This window comes from Callithrix jacchus, chromosome X, assembly GCF_049354715.1.
Source record: "Callithrix jacchus isolate 240 chromosome X, calJac240_pri, whole genome shotgun sequence".
Lineage (NCBI taxonomy): Eukaryota > Metazoa > Chordata > Mammalia > Primates > Cebidae > Callithrix > Callithrix jacchus.
Window position 1 is genome coordinate 116,763,105 of NC_133524.1, and position 19,322 is coordinate 116,782,426.

The following is a 19,322-nucleotide window of genomic DNA, read 5'->3' on the forward strand; positions in this document are numbered from 1 at the left end:
TCACCTGAGGTCAGGAGTTTGAGACCAGCCTGGCCAACATGGTAAAACCGTGTCTCTACTAAAAATACAAAAAATTAGCTGGACATGGTGGCACATGCCTGTAGTTTCAGCTACTTGGGAGGCTGATGCAGCAGAATTGCTGGAATCAGGGAGGCAGAGGTTGCAGTGAGTCAAGATTGTGCCACTGCACTCCAGCCTGGGTGACAGATCAGGACTCAGTCTCAAAAACAAAACAAAACAAAACAAAACAAAACAACACCAAAAGAACACGCTTCCTAGGGTGTTTCAAGCAACAGCCCAAGACTTTTTGTTGATTTCAAGACCCATTTAATCAAGATTCAAGTAGTAAGTAATTCTGAACATTCTGGAGAAATCAATGTTGTTTTATATTCATTCTATGAAATTTTTTTTTCACACTACAACTACTCTGAAAAAAATTGCAAGTAGCATAGTTCATTTATTAAATTCAGGAATAGTAATACCATTAAATCTCATCAAGGTGAGCAGGAAGTTTTTTTTTCCTTTCATGAACTCAGACAAATATCAGTGTTTCTATTTTTCTTTAGTTTCACCTAAAAAAAGGAGCATGGTACTGTCATAAACCATTGGTTTAAATCTGGAAGGCAATGTGGAAAATTTCTAATCCAAAATATTCACTATAAAGACAGCAAAACCGAGGCAGAACCCCAATCTGAGGTCTAGGGTTGGCTTTAATATTTGCTTCCTGATGTGAAATAGGGAAAGTTACTTATTTCTAGGCCTTAGATTTATCATTTGTGAGGTTAGGATAATGATTTCCTAGTTACCTCACAAGGCTGATTTGAGAATCAAGTAAGATAAGACTTAGGAATTCTCTCTCTAAAAAAAAAAAGAATCAAGTAAGATAATGGGGTAAAAGCCCTTTTCATACTGTAAAATACTATACATGTATATGATTACATCAACAATAATTTTTCCCTGTTCTTAAATTATTGGAAAGAAGCTATCAGGTATAGTTGGCCCTCTGTATCCATGGATTCTGCATGTGTGGATTCAACTAACAGTGGATCAAAAATATTCAGAAAAATATTGCATAGACACTGAATGTGTGCAGACTTTTCTTCTTCCCATTATTCCCTAAACAATATAGTACAACAACTATTTAGATAGTATTTACATTGTATTAGGTATTGCAAATAATCTAGAGATGGCTTAGGGCATACATGATAATGTGTGTAGGTTATATGCAAATTCTATGCCATTTTGTATCTGGAACTTGGGCATCTGCAGATTTTGGTATCTGCAGGAGGTTTTGGAACCTATCCCCCATGGTTAATGAGGGATGAATGTAGTCTCTCAGGCCTTCAGAGAACCCTGTAATTTGGATTTGGAGGAATCAGGTTTTTCCGATCTACATGGAATTATATACTCTCCTGGCTAAGTACATACCCTGACTTCAGTCAAGATTTGAGTGAAATAGGTAGATGGAATGAGATGGGATTATATTTATGATATTAACTATTTTTTGAAAATATTTTATCAGTTTGATTTTGCCTTCTAAGTTGGTTAATGTTTCCAGGTATTTAGTTTTTCATTTATATGTTGCAATTTACTTTTAATGTTAACTTCATTGTAAATTTGCAAATCTTCTTGTACAGAGAATTTTTATTTTATATTTTCTTTCTGGGGATCCTCTTAATGTTTACCTTTAGCTCCTTAATCCATAATGTGAGATTAAAGTCTCAGATGATTTTTATTTTGAACAGCTCACCTATAGCACCTCGTATTGAGTAACTCTTCCCATTTATACTGATATGTGGCCATGTACTCTTTAGCATTTTCTATGAAGGTAGAAAAAATGCAAGAGGAAATTCATTTTCCTCAAATTTCAGAACTTGAAATGGCCTTTAGCTATTGAGTCCAAGCTTATTCTTTAAGTGGAAAAATTAAGGCCTGGAGTAGTTAACTGGCTTTCCAATGTTGTACTACTCAATGGAGGAGCCAGGATTAGAACCAACATCTTCTGACCTTTAATCTGAAATTGAGACAGGAGTGCTTATTTTACATACAGCTTCAGAGGCAACTTGACAACACAAGGTTAATTACCCGGACAAATAAATGGCTATGAGTTGAGTGTCTCTGAAATTCAGACAAGCCTGTACTCCTGACTCTGAATCAATCAGCAAATACTTACTAAACACTTACATGCAATGCCTTGTGTAAGACCTTGCCAGGGACAGAGAAATAGGTGCCACCACCTCTGGAAATAAGGATCTCACAATCTAGCAGGGAGAAAGGATTGTGTGTTGAGAAGGGAGGTAAAAAAGCAGTACCTGACATTCAGAGCTGGCCTGGCACTCCTAGCTAAGCCATCTTTTTCTCCTACTGAATATAAACAATCACGTAGAACACCAACATCACACAGGATCACTCTGTGTCTATGATAAAAAGAAACAAAGCAAGACCACTTTATAATTTCATTCAAGCAAAGAAGAATGAAGTCACAAAATACTAAACAAAATACTAACCTTAGCTTGTCTTGGTTAAAATGAGTACCACTTCTTTACCAATTACAGCTTTATACTGGTTCTAATATCCCCTCTCTATAAATAATATTTATCAAAATACCAATCAGAACTGTACCCACTTTCTGATAGCATTTAATCTAGAGCAAATCCTCACTTTGTTCAAAACTTCCTCATATTCTAAGCTTTGGAATTGTAGAAGGAAGCGATATTGCAAGAAAATAGGCATAGGGGAATTGATAGAAGTCTTGGGGTGAGGAACGTGTCTAATGGGGCACCCTTGTTTTCTGCTGCAATGCTATCACCAGGACTGGTTCTACTCTGTCTTAGCGAAAACAAATGCAGTCAGGTAGATGGTTTTTGTATACTTACAGTATTCTTACTTTTTTTTCTTTTACCTCCTTTCTGTCTATGTCCATCCATTTTTGTTTCATAACTTTGAACAGGACCATTACTATTCACTTTAAAGGAGCATGTTACCAAAAAACCCAAACCAAAAACCACAGAAGTGTCCCTACGTTATGAAGAGCTGGACTGTCCACTTGAAGGTACAGGATAAATACACCAGACCCTAGTCATTCAATCATTCATTGAGTAGATATCTATCACCTACTATATGCCTGGAGTTATGTCAAGGACTGGGGACACATTGGTGCTTAAGATCCATGGCTTGATCTACCTAATTCATGGTCTACAGGGGAAGACAAACATTTGGATGATGATGACACAAGGGGTCAAGAACTATAACAGGGATGAACACAAGGTACTATGGGATCTCATGAGAGAGAATGATTAGCTAAGGCTGAGGGGATGATAGGGAAGGTGGGTTGGTGACTGGGAAGGTGCTCAAGAGGGGGCATTTCAGCTGAGTCCTGAAACTAGGAATTTAACCAGCAATAAATATTGGGGGGAAGTCATTGCAAGTAAAGGAAGCAGCGTGGATAAAGGCAGAGGTATGTGTATATTGGTCCAAGGCAATGAAATGGCTAGAGCATTGGGCAGAATGGCAGATGGGCCTTTAAAGCAGGTGGGCTGGGGATGGATACTCCATTCTCCATGATGTGACTGTTTCACATTGCATATCTGTACCAAAACATCTCATATATCCGATAAGTATATACACCTACTATGTACCCACAAAAATTAAAAATAAAAGAAATAGAAAAATAAAGCAGATGGTGCAATGAATAATGAATGCTTCTCTAAAGAGTTTGCTCTTTGGCCTGAAAGGGCCAGACTGTCCACGAGAAGCGGCAGGACAAATACTCTAGACTCTAGTAATTCAGTCATTCACTGAGTTTGCCCTTTGTCTTAAAACTCCTTTGCCTGTTTTCCCTTTGTATAGAAGAAATTTCTAGAAGTATTACTGCAAGTTTTGAGCCTCTTATGTTCTTAGTTATTTTAATGGATCTTCCTTTCAGGTTGTCCAATGGCTACATCATTGGCATTTAGGTTTTAGTCAAAGGGCACTTTAGGTCAGGGGGTTGTCCCTGACCACCGTGACTAAAGCTGTCACCTACCTTCACCCCAATCACTGTTATATCACTACCCTGTTTTATTTCCTTTATAGCCCTTGTACTAATTTAACTAATTTTATCTTTGTTGTATCCTCTATTCTTACTACCACCACTCTAGATGCCATAAACACAGGAATTATTGTCCGTTTCCTCTGATATTTACCCAAAGACCTAGAATGGTGCCTGGAGCATAGTAAGTAAATACTTGTTAGATGACTGTTTTCTCTACATTGGTTAGCTGTACAAGGTGCAAAACCAAATGTTAAGTTGCAAGATCATGTTTATAAATTGGATGAGCCTCCAATGGGTTAGTATGATTAAGGTTGTTTTGAATTTCTATAAAGTGTTGGTAATTTCCTTAGACGTCAATACATCTCTGTTTTTAGATTGAGAAAGCAACTTCAGGGGAAAAATGAGCCAGTATATATAAGATTACAGGGGCTTATACGAGTGTTAAAATGCATTTGTTTTGTGGTTAACACATGCCAAAATGCAGCTTTTGCAGAGAATTCTCATGTAAGCCAACTTCCTGTCTACTTACACGGTGTGAGTTAAAGTCTTCTGATATTTTCTTGCCCTACCTTGCCACAGGGTCTGAAACTCCCCATTTTAGCATAATTTAGTAAGACATTTCAGAGACGAGTACATTAGAGGTTAATATAATGTCACAACCTACTTGAAAGTTGGTGTCATTAACCAGATATTACTTTAAGGCAGGGACTTACGGAAGTGGAATAGAAATTTTGAAAATATGTGAGGAGTAGAGGAAGAAAGAGAAGATCTGAGGCCGGGCACATTGGCTCACACCTGTAATCCCAGCGCTTTGGGAGACTAAAGCAGGCAGATAATTTGAGGTCAGGAGTTCAAGACCAGCCTGGCCAAGATGATGAAACCCTGTCTTTACTAAAAATACAAAAGTTAGCTGGGTGTAGTGGTGGGTCCCTGTAATCCCACCTACTTGGGAGGCTGAGGCATAAGAATTGCTTGAACCCAGGAAGCAGAGATTGCAGTGAGCCAAGATGGTGTCACTTACTGCACACCAGCCTGGGCTATAGAGCAAGACTTAGCCTCAAAAAAAAAAAAAAAAAAAAAGGAAAAAGATTTTTTTAAAAAAAGGCTGGGTGCAATAGCTCATGCCTGTAATCCCAGTACTTTGGGAGTCTGGGGTGGGTAGATCATGAGGTCAGGAGTTTGAGGCCAGCCTGACCAACATTACTTCTGGGCAGGGATGAAATTTCAAGTCCCCAATAGTACTCTGCGGATCCTGGCTGAGATGGAAAAGGGTGCTTTGCTACTGCTTTTCCATGTGGCCTCCACTGTAACCATGGAAGAGGTCCACCTTACCACTAGACCAGGCTAGAATGAAAGTTCTGGCTACCTGCGCAGCCTTCTTTGTCACCATCCTGCAGTGGAGAGGGAGAGGGGAAAGAAGTACCTTGTTACAGCCTTGTGAAAGTAGGAGTCTAGGTTTCCCAGTTGGCCTATGCTGTCATGGTTTGGAATGAGACCATAGGTTTTAATTTTTTTCCATGGTGTTTGACTGAATGCTATGGTTTAAATGTTTGTCCCTTTCAAAACTCATGTTGAAATTTAATTTCCATTGTGATTACATTGGGAAGTGGGAGCCTTTTTTTTCTTTTGACATTGTGTCTCTTTCTGGCGCCCAGGCTGGAGTGCAGTTGTGTGATGATAGCTCACCATAGCCTCAAACTCCCAGGCTCAAATGATCCTCCTGCCTCAGCTTCCCAAGTAGCTTGAACTACAGGTACGTGCCACCATACCCAGTTAATTATTTTATTTTTTTGTAGAGACGGGGACTCTCTTTTTTGTCCAGACTGGTCTCAAACTCCTGAGCTCAGGTGATCCTCCCACCTTGGCCTCCCCAAATTCTGAGATTACAGGCATGAGGGGAATTGGGACCTTTAAAAGATGTTCAAGTCATAAGGGATTCACTCTCATGAATGGAGTAATGCCATTATCATGGTAATGGGTTTGCCCCCTCTTGCTCACTCTCATACTCCTTGCTCACTCTATCATCTTCTCTTTGCCCTTCCACTATGTGATGCCTTCTGCCATGTTATTTTGCAGGAAGAAGGCCCTCACCAGATGGCAGCACCTTGATCTCAGACTTCCCAGCTTCCAGAACTGTGAGCCAATAAATTTCTGTTTATAAATTTCTGTTTATTATAAACTACCCAGTATGTGGTATTCGGTTGTAGTAGCAAAAACAGTCTTAAGACACTGAAGTAGGGTAATATTTTCTAAAAGTTTTCTATCTCATTAGCCTGCCATTTTCCTGGTCCTTTGGCTAGAGAGAGCAGGTTTTTCTTGAAACATTTTAAGTCTGCACTCATTGGTGTTTCCTGGTTACAGGCTTCTACAGAACCCAGTTAGAAATATATGAGGCAAGAATAAAACTTACAGAATTTAATACCATGAGATTCCTTGGGTCCCAAGTCCCCTAGTTGCTCTTTCTCCTTTTCTCCACCTTTTAGAATCTTCACATGTTTATTTGTACATAATGTCCAGAGTTGTTAATGGTAGTTAGTGGGAGAAATGTAAAGCAGTGCATCTACTCCTCCATCTTTTAAGTATTACCATTTTAGGCACAGGAGATATTTTGATGCAGCTAGTTTGGAATAGCTTCAGAACAGTAATGTTAAAACATGGAAATACTTTTATTACTAGGTAATATACACATGATCATTTCTGCCTTTTATGTCATCCTATCCCTGACCTCCTTGGAAGTGGAAGTTCCTTTATCTCTCTCAAGTAAAGCAAAACTACTTAAGATAAATGGGGTTCCCTTATACTTGCAGAAGAGACCTTCTGTTTAATCTTCCTCTGATTCCTTCTTAGATGGTGCCCTTAATGGCTCATCTGATTACCAGAGGAGAAAAGAGATGGCATTTACACCAACTTGGAAATAGAAATAGAAGTTGGGAGCCTGTAGCATCTGATTTATTCTTGCAACAAATGAATACTTACCAATTATACTTATCCTGGAGTGGTTTTCATTAGAATGGAGACATAGACAGTGATTAGCCGTGAGGTCAATAAATAGTAAATTGTAGTCCAAAGCAACAAAAGTTACTGAAATAATGTCTTCACTGACAGAGTTCATGATTACCTCAAGGTAACCTATGGGTAAACGGCTTGCCACTTTTCTGGAAAAGTCATTGCCATTGTTCATAGAATTTTCCTCCCTTCTCTTTCAACCCGAAGTGATAGCTCTTTGCCATCAGCTCTTAACTTCTTTTGCTCAGGAATCTCAGTTGGAAATGGGACAGAACATTAGAGATGGAAGAAGCCTACCTAGAGTTATGCAAATTAACTGAGCCTATTGAGCAAATGTTGATTGTATATGATATACAGTACATATATCCTTTAGTTAATGCTGTCAAAGTCCATGGAGAGAACTCTCAGATTTAAATGGCAATGAGTAAGGAGAGTCTAATATTTTGACTTAATAAACTGACTTACAAATTATGTGATGTTAAACAGATAAATGAGTTTTGGGACTGTATTCCTCAATAAATTTTTTTCATCTAGTTAATTGTTTCTCTTAAGCATTATAATTGTTAAGAGCTCTAATCTTGGAATTGGACTGCATGATCATTTCTGTCTTTCCATTTATAGCTTTGTCACTTAAATATTTGTGAGACTTGGGGCAAATTATCTAACTTTTCAGAGATTTGATTTCTTCAGTGCTAAACTGAGCATCTTGGCAGCACCTGTCTCTTAAGAGTGATTTTGAGATTTGGCTGTAATAAAAATTATGAATCCCTGGAAAAACCTGGCCCATTATAAGCATTCAATGCATGTTAGCTAAAATAATGAACATTTTTTTTTCAGGAGAATATATCTAATTATGTGGATGGATCTCAGCTGCTGACAGCATTTATTGGCCTTTGTTTTCTCCCCTTCTGGCCTCTGGTGTATAGTTGGATAGTGCCTCGGTTTTCAGGTGCTTCATTGTAGTACCAGTGCCTCAACAAAATTTTGGGCTTATTTTTATTATGAAAACTTGTGGGATTGTAAGGTACTTTTTTATCCAGAGTCTGGCCATTGGTAGGTAATAATTTTAGGAACTTAAACTGGCATTAAAAAAAACCAGGCAAACCAAATAGAAAATGTGGTTGAGATGAAGGTATCACCTTTCCCTCTCATCTCATTCTGATTTGAGTCTCTTGTGAGATTGTAAACTGGGAATATATATCTGGAGCTGATATGCCTCTAGTTATGTATATCAGTTTCTTACTATTCAGAATCTCCCTTCAGGGAATACTGATTCCTATGCACTGTTACTTAATAATACAATCTGGAATGACTTTTGCTTATCATTACAACTTTACTTCCAAAAATACATTGCATATTTAGCCTCTTTTAGCTGTCTTAAAGGGGATATGATGGTTAATTGTCTGAAGAATAATGCCTGAGGATAATACGGTCATGCATCACTTAATGAAGGGGATAAGTTTTGAGAAATGCATCATTACGCAATTTTGTCATTATTGTGTGAACATCAGAGTAAACTTACATAAACATAGATGGTATAGCCTACTACATACATAGGCTATGTGGTACAAGTCTATTTTTCCTAGGCTACAAACCTATACAGCTTGTCAATGTACTAAATTCTGTATAGGTAATTGTAATGCAATGGTATTTGTGTATCTAGAGATAGGTATTTGTGTATCTAGATAGATAGGGAACACTAAAAATGCATATAAAAATTAAAAACAGTATTTCTATATGGGACATTTACTATGGATGGAGCTTACAGGACTAGATATTGCTTTGGATGAGTCAGTGAGTAGTGAGTGAATGTGAAGGCCTAGGACATTACCATACCCAATTATAGACTTTATAAACACTATACACTTAGGCTACATTAAATTTATTATTTTTATTTTTTACAGTAAATATACAATAATATTTTCTTTCTTCAATAATGAACTTAGCTTACTCTAACACTTTATTTTATTAACTTAATTTTTTTTTTGAGACAGTGTCTCGCTCTGTCACCCAGGCTGGAGTACAGTGGCACAATCTCATCACTGCAACCTCCACATGCTGGGTTCAAATGATTTTCCTGCCTCAGTCTCCCAAGTATCTGGGATTACAGGTGCACCCCATCATGCCCAGCTAAGCCCAGCTAATTTTTGTATTTTAGTAGAGATAGAGTTTCACCATGTTGCCAGGCTGGTCTCAAACTCCTGGTTTTAACCGATCTGCCTGCCTTGGCCACCCAAAGTACTGGAATTACAGGTGTGAGCCACTGTGCACAGCCACCAGCCAATTTCTTAATTTTTTAAACTTTTTGACTCTTTTGTAATAACAGCTTAAAACATAAACACATTTTATAGTTGCACACAAATATTTTATTTCTTTATATCCTTATTTTATAATATTTTTTAACCTTTCAAACTTTTTTGTTAACTAAGAGACAAATACCCACATAAACTTAGGTCTACACAGGGTGAGGATCATCAATATCATTGTCTTTCACCTCCACATTTTGTCCCATTGGAAGATTTTTGGGGACAATATAATGCATGGAGGTGTCATCTGTAACAATGCCGTCTTTAGGAATACCTCCTGAAGGACCTGCTTGAGGCTTTTTTACAGTTAAATTTTATTTTTTATGTGTATAAGGAATACACTCTAATATAATGAAAAGTATACTATAGTAAATACATAAAGAACCTAGCTGTTTATTATAATTATCAGGTACTATATGCTATACATAATTGTATGTGCTATACCTTTACATAACTGGTAGCATAGTAGGTTTGTTTACATCAATATCACCCAAAACATATAAGTAATGCATTGTGCTATGGTGTTATAATGGCTACAAGTCACTAGGCAATATTTAATTTTTCAGTTCTGTATAATCTTATTATAATGGAGTTATATATGTGGCCTGCTGTTGACCAAAACATCATTATGCATCACATGACTGTATGTAGCCATAGTTTAACAAATTATTCTTCATCTTAAGTTTTTAGAAAAAAATATTTAATGATAAATATTTTTAAAAGATAGCAGTAGGAAGAGATGGAACAGATCAGGCAAGTATATTTTAGTTTGCCAAAATAGCAACATAAAACCTAGTCATTTTTGTGCCAAATTTTCAGTCACGTATTAGATCTAAGGCTCTGTAAATTATTTCTTTTCCATTTATTTATTAATTCACTAAAATTTATTTAGTGCCTACTTTGTGTTAGGTACCTTGCTGGGCTGTGGTTATATTACTGAAAACTAGATGAACAAGAACTCTTCATTCATGGGATTTCAATCTAGTGGTATGGAAGGTAGAGACCGAGGATCAAAAATGTAAACAAATAAGGTCAATTTCAGGATAAGTGTTCTGAAATAAATACCGTCCTGTGATAAAAAGTAAATAGAGAATTTATCACAGGAATTACTAGGTAGCATGATTTAGGAAGGCCTCTATAAAGGAAAAACAGTTAATTAAGCTGAAATTTGAGGATAAGAATGAGATACAAGATATTTAAATAGGAAATAAATAAGATATTTAAAAATCTGAGAAGATAATTCTAGTAATTGGAATGAATGACAGAGAACTTTGAACATTCTTACAACTGGAAGAAGATCAATGATATTTGAGTAGAGAGCATACAAATACTTTTAATTCTTTAAATGTTTGGGAGAATTTACCAGTGAAACCATCTGATTCTGGGCTTTTCTTCATTGAGAGGAAAAGAACTAAAACAAATTTACAATAAAAAAGCCAACAACCCCATCAAAAAGTGGGTGAAGGATATGAACAGACACTTTTCTAAAGAAGACATTTATGTAGCCAACAAACATATGGAAAAATGCTCATCATCACTGGTCATTAGAGAAAAGCAAATCAAAACCACAATGAGATACCATCTACCATGAGTTTGAACAGCGATTGTTAAAAAGTCAGGAAACAACAGTTGCTGGAGAGGCTGTGAGAAACAGGAATGCTTTTACACTGATAGGAGTGTAAATTAGTTCAACCATTGTGGAAGACAGTGTGGCGATTCCTCAAGGATCTAGAAATAGAAATACCAGTTGACCCAGCAATTCCATTACTGGATATATACCCAAAGGATTATAAATCTTTCTATTATAAAGACACACGCACACATATGTTCACTGGGCACTGTTTACAATAGCATAGACTTGGGACCAACCCAAATGTCCATCAGTGGTAGACTGCATTAAAAAAATGTGGCACATATACACCATGGGATACTATGCAGCCATAAAAAAGATGAGTTCATGTCCTTTGTAGGGACATGGATGAAGCTGGAAACCATCATTCTCAGCAAACTGACCTGAACAGAAAACCAAATACTGCATCTTCTTCATAAGTGGGTGTTGAACAATAAGAACACATGGACACAGGGAGAGGAACATCACACACTGGGGCCTGTTGGGGGCTCGGGGGTTGGGGGAGGGATAGCAGGGGGTTTAGGGATTAGGGAGGGATATCATTAGGAGAAATACCTAATGTAGATGAAGGGGGAATGAATGCAGCAAACCATCATGGCATGTGTATACCTATGTAACAATCCTGCACATGTACCTCAGAACTTAAAGTATAATAAAAAAAAGAAAAAAATCAGCCAAGAAAAAAAAATAGTCCTATTCTTTTACTTGTGCGAGGTCTGTTCAGGTTTTCTGTTTTTTCTCTGGTCAATTTATTACTTTGACAATTTATAGGGATAAAATTGTTCACAATCATTTATAATCCTATTGATTTCTGCAAGTTTTGGAGTAATACCACCCTTCCACTGATTTTAGGTATTTGCATCCTCTCTTTTTTCCATAGTCTAGGTACAGACTAGTCAGTTTTTTTGGTCTTTTTTTCAATAAACCAACTTTTTGGTTTCAGTGATTCTCTTTTGTTTTCTGTTCTCTATTTCGTTTATCTCTACTCTAACCTTTACTTCCTTTGTTCTGGTAGCTTTAGGTTTAGTTTGCTTTTATTTTTCTAGTCTTTAATATGTAACATTAGGTAATTGATTTTTGAGTTACAGCTTCTCTTGTGATGTGCACATTTACAGCTATTTATAGCACTGCTCTTACTTCTACAAGTTTTTGGCATGCTGTGTTTTCATTTTCATTTCTATAAAAGTATTCTCTGATTTCCCTTGTGGTTCATTTCTTGATGCATTTGTTGTGCCACAGTCAAATAAAATACAGAGATGAATCTGTGAAATTAAGACATTTTATTTGGGAAGAAATTATTGCAATTTGGGGCATACTCACCAACTGGATGGTCTTTGGTATGCCTGAAGAACAAAGAGAAGATTAGAGGTTGTATAAAAAGGAGCAATGTTATATATTGCTCTTCAAGAAAGTTCATTGCAATTGGTAAGGTTTGGGGGAGCTGACAAGCTGTGATTGGTGAGTGACTGCAATGAGCAAAACAAGTCTTAAGAGTTGCAGAAGGTTGTTTCAGCAGCCATTAGATAAAACTAGTTTCAAGTCATGGCGGGCAGTTTCAACAGCCAACTTGCAGAGAACTATATTTTTCCAACAATGTTATGTGCCCTGAGTGCTTTCTTCCCCAGACCTCTCAACTCTTCTGTTTTAGTTGGGTATGATAAGAATGACCCAATTTGTGTAATCGACTTTCACATTTCCCCCTTTTGATCAAGATCTTTCTCTGAAAGCATTGATGATCAACAATTTTGCAATTAGTTTTAATTGTCCCTAGGCTCTGGCATGGGCCTATCCTGGCTGTCTCTGTCCCATGTCAGGGGGAAGGCATGGGAGGTGTATGTCAAGGATCTTGGACATACTTGAGTAACAAAGTAGCCAGAAGAAAAAGTCTCAGAGTAGGTTTGTTTGGAGTCCAGTACTGAATTTCCATCTTATCAGTTTATATAGGCATCAGAAATCATCTTCAACTGTTGAGCTAACATTATCCTATTAGGAGAATTGGCTTTACACAGATTAGACAGGCAATGAGAATGAAGTTTAAAAATCATAATATAAAAAATTAACAATATAATAAATTTAGTTTGTCCAGTGATTTTGAACTAAGCATCAAGCCCAAGAGCAACAAACTAAACAAATCAGTAGACCATTGGGGAAACTGGGTGAGATCTGTTGAGACCTGTAGTATTTTATGACTGGGTTGGATTAAAGCAGAGAATGCCAACTTTGCAAAAGGAGTCACCAGTACAATTTGAACAAAAAGTTGTGTTAGGGGTATTGTCGAAGTTACCCACTAGGTGGACTCAAAAGATTTCTTAGATTGGGTTTTGTCAAGTTACCTGTATCAGTTACTGATTATGAAATCTAAACTACAGAATTATTCTGCCAAGTCAAATAGGCATCATTAAGGGGGTAAGAGTCTCTTTATGATATGGAGTCTTGTTCTGATGTCTTAAAAAAAGTTGTTTACGGCATGGAAAATATCAACCTCTTATCCTTGTTTGCAGGTTGAATGTCTCTTGTTATGGCATCAGGCAGCTTGGTCAACCTTCTGTGTGGCCTATACATCAGGCACAAGAAAATCACCTTAAAATTTATCTAGTTTCAGCTTATAGGGCTTTAGAAAAAGAACAGTTTACATTTCAGTAATGTTATGGAAAAATGTTGGATTGGAGTAACCCAGAAAAATTTAGGACATAATCTAATCTATAGGTATATAAATAAACTTGAAACAATGTACAGGGTTTTAATCAAATAATAAGTAATTAAAGTTTTTCTTTGGAAACATAACTTTTTCTCTATATTAATTATATAGGAATTTCAGATTTATAAACCTCTTGAAGCTAAGAAGCCAAACCAATGCAGATTTTAGATTTTGTTTACAGTCTTAACTTTCCCAAGTCTTCCAGGAAGTGATCATATTTATTTATTTATTGTAGGGCTCGGAATACTTGAAGTCAGGCATCTTATGAATATTTTCAAATACGAAATTTCAGTCCAAGTCTTGGTGATATAACCAGTGTTTTTAATTGTATTTTGCTATAAAGAGAGAGCAGATTTGTTTTGACTTATGAAAATATCCACATTGCCATAAGAATATGCTGAAATAGTTTTCAAATTTTGGAGGAATCAAGTAAGCAGAAAAAAACACGAATGATTTTGTCTCTGTTTATGAAAGTATACTCTACCAAATTGCAGTAAATGATAGATAGCTTAAAAAAATTCCTTAAATGTGGAAAACAGTTAAGTAAAGAACCAACCATGTTTTAACTCACAGTTATAGAAAAATCTTCATCAGTTATTTAATCTCTTGTAATCCACTTATATTCTGCTTGATTTTTCATTAGTAATTTAGTGAATTCATCAGTTTTTTTATTAGAGTTCTGGACATTTTTATTTAGTCAATTAATCTTAAAGTTATCAGAAACCTCTGTTTAATAATACCTATTGGACTCTTTTACATGAATCTGATTATAAATGTTTTTAGAGAAGAATTTTTTTTCTTTTTTATTGCATTTTAGGTTTTGGGGTACATGTGCAGAATGTGCAAAATAGTTGCATAGGTACACACATGGCAGTGTGTTTTGCTGCCTTCCTGCCCTTCACCTACATTTGGCATTTCTCCCCAGGCTATCCCTCCCCAGCTCCCCCGCTGCTGGCCCTCCCCATTCCCCCCAATAGACCCCGATGTGTAGTACTCCCTTCCCTGTGTCCATGTGTTCTCATTTATCCTCACCCGCCTATGAGTGAGAATATGTGGTATTTCATTTTCTGTTCTTGTGTCAGTTTGCTGAGAATGATGTTCTCCAGATTCATCCATGTCCCTACAAACGACACAAACTCATCATTTCTGATTGCTGCATAATATTCCATGGTGTATATGTGCCACATTTTCCCAGTCCAGTCTATCATCAATGGGCATTTGGGTTGGTTCCAGGTCTTTGCTATTGTAAACAGTGCTGCAATGAACATTCGTGTGCGTGTGTCCTTATAGTAGACCGATTTATAGTCCTTTGGATGTATACCCAGTAATGGGATTGCTGGGTCAAATGGAATTTCTATTTCTAGGTCCTTGAGGAATCGCCACACTGTCTTCCACAATGGTTGAACTAATTTACACTCCCACCAGCAGTGTAAAAGTATTCCTATTTCTCCACATCCTCTCCAGCATCTGTTGTCTCCAGATTTTTAAATGATCTCCATTCTAACTGGCGTGAGATGGTATCTCAATGTGGTTTTGATTTGCATCTCTCTAATGACCAGTGATGATAAGCATTTTTTCATATGATTGTTGGCCTCATGTATGTCTTCTTTCGTAAAGTGTCTGTTCATATCCTTTGCCCATTTTTGAATGGGCTTGTTTGTTTTTTTTCCTGTAAATCTGTTTGGGTTCTTTGTAATTTCTGGGTATCAGCCCTTTGTCAGATGGGTAAACTGCAAAAATTTTTTCCCATTCTCTTGGTTGCCGATTCACTCTAGTGACTGTTTCTTTTGACGTGCAGAAGCTGTGGAGTTTTACTAGGTCCCATTTGTTTATTTTGGCTTTTGTTGCCATTGCTTTTGGTGTTTTGATCATGAAGTCCTTGCCTACTCCTATGTCCTGAATGGTTTTGCCTAGATTTTCTTCTAGGGTTTCTATGGTGCCAGGTCTTATGTTTAAGTCTTTAATCCACCTGGAGTTAATTTTAGTGTAAGGTGTCAGGAAGGGGTCCAGTTTCTGCTTTCTGCACATGGCTAGCCAGTTTTCCCAACACCATTTATTAAACAGGGAATCCTTTCCCCATTGCTTGTTTTTGTCGGGTTTATCAAAGATTGTATGGTTGTAGATATGTTGTGTTGCCTCCGATGCCTCTGTTCTGTTCCATTGGTCTATATCTCTGTTTTGGTATCAGTACCATGCTGTTTTTATTACTGTAACATTGTAGTATAGTTTGAAGTCCCATAGTGGGATGCCTCCTGCTGTGTTCTTTTTGCTTAGAATTGACTTGGCTATGCGGGCTCTCTTTTGGTTCCATATGAAGTTCAAGGTAGTTTTTTCCAGTTCTGTGAAGAAGTTAATTGGTAGCTTGATGGGGATAGCATTGAGTCTGTAAATTACTTTGGGCAGTATGGCCATTTTCACGATATTGATTCTTCCTAATCATGAACATGGAATGTTTCTCCATCTGTTTGTGTCCTCTCTTATTTCATTGAGCTGTGGTTTGTAGTTCTACTTGAAGAGGTCCTTTACGTTCCTTGTTAGTTTGACTCCTAGGTATTTTGTTCTCTTTGTAGCAATTGTGAATGGCAGTTTGTTCTTGATTTGGCTTTCTTTAAGTCTGTTATTGGTGTAGAGGAATGCTTGTGATTTTTGCACATTGATTTTGTATCCTGAGACTTTGCTGAAGTTGCTTATCAGTTTCAGGAGTTTTTGGGCTGAGACAATGGGGTCTTCTAGATATACTATCATGTCATCTGCAAATAGAGACAATTTGACTTCCACCTTTCCTATTTGAATACTCTTTATTTCTTTTTCTTGCCTGATTGCTCTGGATAGAACTTCCAGTACTATACTGAATAGGAGTGGTGAGAGAGGGCATCCTTGCCTAGTGCCAGATTTCAAAGGGAATGCTTCCAGTTTTTGCCCATTCAGTATGATATTGGCTGTTGGTTTGTCATAAATTGCTTTTATTACTTTGAGATACGTTCCATCAATACCGAGTTTATTGAGGGATTTTAGCATAAAGAGCTGTTGAATTTTGTCAAATGCCTTCTCTGCGTCAATTGAGATAATCATGTGGTTTTTGTTTTTGGTTCTGTTTATGTGGTGAATGACGTTTATAGACTTGAATATGGTGAACCAGCCTTGCATCCCCGGGATGAATCCTAATTCATCATGGTGGATAAGCTTTTTGATGTGCTGTTGCAATCGGCTTGCCAGTATTTTATTAAAGATTTTTGCATCTATGTTCATCATGGATATTGGCCTGAAGTTTTCTTTTCTTGTTGGGTCTCTGCCGGGTTTTGGTATCAGGATGTTGTTGGTCTCATAAAATGATTTGGGAAGGATTCCCTCTTTTTGGATTATTTGGAATAGTTTCAGAAGGAATGGTAACAGTTCCTCTTTGTTTGCCTGGTTAGAATTCGGCTGTGAATCCATCTGGACCTGGACTTTTTTTTGTGTGGTAGGCTCTTAATTGCTGCCTCAACTTCAGACCATGTTATTGGTCTATTCATAGTTTTGGCTTCCACCTGGTTTAGACTTGGGAGGACACAAGTGTCCATGAATTTATCCATTTCTTCCAGGTTTACTAGTTTATGTGCATAGAGTTTTTTGTAGCATTCTCTGATGATGTTTTGAATTTCTGTGGAATCTGTGGTGATTTCCCCTTTATCTTTTTTTATTGCATCTATTTGGTTGTTCTCTCCTTTCTTTTTTATCAGTCTGGCTAGTGGTCTGTCTATTTTGTTGATCTTTTCGAAAAACCAGCTCTTGGATTTATTGATTTTTTGAGGGGTTTTTCGTGTCTCTATCTCCTTCATTTCTGCTCTGATCTTAGTTATTTCTTGTGTTCTGCTAGGTTTTGAGTTTTTTTGATCTTGCTCCTCTAGCTCTTTCAATTTTGATGATAGGGTGTCAATTTTGGATCTCTCCACTCTTCTCATGTGGGCACTTATGGCTATATATTTTCCTCTAGAGACTGCTTTAAATGTGTCCCAGAGATTCTGGTATGTTGTGTCTTCATTCTCGTTGGTTTCGAAGAACTTCTTTATTTCTGCCCTCATTTCATTGTTATCCAATCAACATTCAAGAACCAGTTGTTCAGTTTCCATGATGCTGTGTGGTTCTGAGTTAGTTTCTGAGTTCTGAGTTCTAACTTGATTGCACTTTTGTCTGAGAGACTGTTTGTTATGATTTCAGTTGTTTTGCATTTGCTGAGGAGTGCTTTACTTCCTATTATGTGATCAATTTTAGAGTAGATGTGATGTGGTGCTGAGAAGAATGTATATTCTATGGTTTTGGGGTGGAGGGTTCTGTAAATGTCTATCAGGTTTGCTTGTTCCAGGTCTGAGTTCAAGTCCTGGATATCCTTGTTAATTTTGTCTGGTTGATCTGTCTAATATTGATAGTGGAGTGTTAAAGTCTCCCACTATTATTGTGTGGGAGTCTAGGTCTCTTTGGAAGTTGTTAAGAACTTGCCTTATATATCTGGGTGCTCCTGTATTGGGTCCATATATATTCAGGATCATTAGCACTTCTTGTTGTATTGATCCTTTTACCATTATGTAATGTCCATCTTTGTCTCTTTTGATCTTTGTTGTTTTAAAGTCTGTTTTATCAAAGATGAGAATTGCAACTCCTGCTTTTTTTCCCTCCATTTTCTTGGTAAATCTTCCTCCATCCCTTTAGTTTGAGCCTTTGTGTATTCTTGCATGTGAGATGGGTTTCCTGGATACAGCACACTGATGGGTTTTGGATTTTTATCCATTTTGCCATTCTGTGTCTTTTGATTGGTGCATTTAGTCCATTTACATTTAGGGTTAATATTGTCATGTGTGAATTTGATACTGCCATTTTGATGCTAGCTGGCTGTTTTGCCCATTAGTTGATGCAGATTCTTCTTTTTGTTGATGCTCTTTAGCATTTGGTATGCTTTTAGAATGGCTGGTACTGGGTGTTCCTTTCTATGTATAGTGCCTCTTTCAGGAGCTCTTGTAAAGCAGGCCTGGTGGTGACAAAATCTCTGAGTACTTGCTTGTTCGCAAAGGATTTTATTTTTCCTTCACTTATGAAACTCAGTTTGGCTGGATACAAAATTCTGGGTTGAAAGTTCTTTTCTTTAAGGATGTTGAATATTGGCCCCCACTCTCTTCTGGCTTGTAGGGTTTCTGCCAAGAGATCTGCTGTGAGTCTGATGGTCTTCCCTTTGTGGGTGACATGACCTTTCTCTCTGGCTGCCCTTAGTATTTTCTCCTTCATTTCAACCCTGGTGAATCTGACGATTATGTGCCTTGGGGTTGCTCTTCTTGCGGAATATCTTTGTGGTGTTCTCTGTATTTCCTGGACTTAAATATTGGCCTGCCTTGCTAGATTGGGGCAATTTTCCTGGTTAATATCCTGAAGAGTATTTTCCAGCTTGGATTCATTCTCTTCGTCACATTCTGGTACACCTATCAAAACGTAGGTTAGGTCTCTTCACATAGTCCCACATTTCTTGGAGACTTTGCTCATTCCTTTTTGTACTTTTTTCTCTTATCTTGGTTTTTCATTTAATTTCATTGAGTTGATCTTCGACTTCTAATATTCTTTCTTCTGCTTTGGTCAATTCAGCCGTTGAAACTTGTGCATGCTTTGCGAAGTTCTCGTGTTGTG

General features: G+C 37.2%; 1 long non-coding RNA gene across 2 annotated transcripts in view; it reads left to right on the plus strand.

The window, feature by feature from the left end:
* Positions 1-19,322, plus strand: part of LOC108589962 (uncharacterized) — a 454,173-nt gene that overhangs the window by 161,329 nt on the left and 273,522 nt on the right. For both annotated transcript variants that reach the window (XR_013531395.1, XR_013531396.1), the window contains exons 3-4: positions 5,689-5,786; positions 6,110-6,168. This is a non-coding gene — a long non-coding RNA (uncharacterized LOC108589962). The remainder of the gene's footprint in view (positions 1-5,688; positions 5,787-6,109; positions 6,169-19,322) is intronic.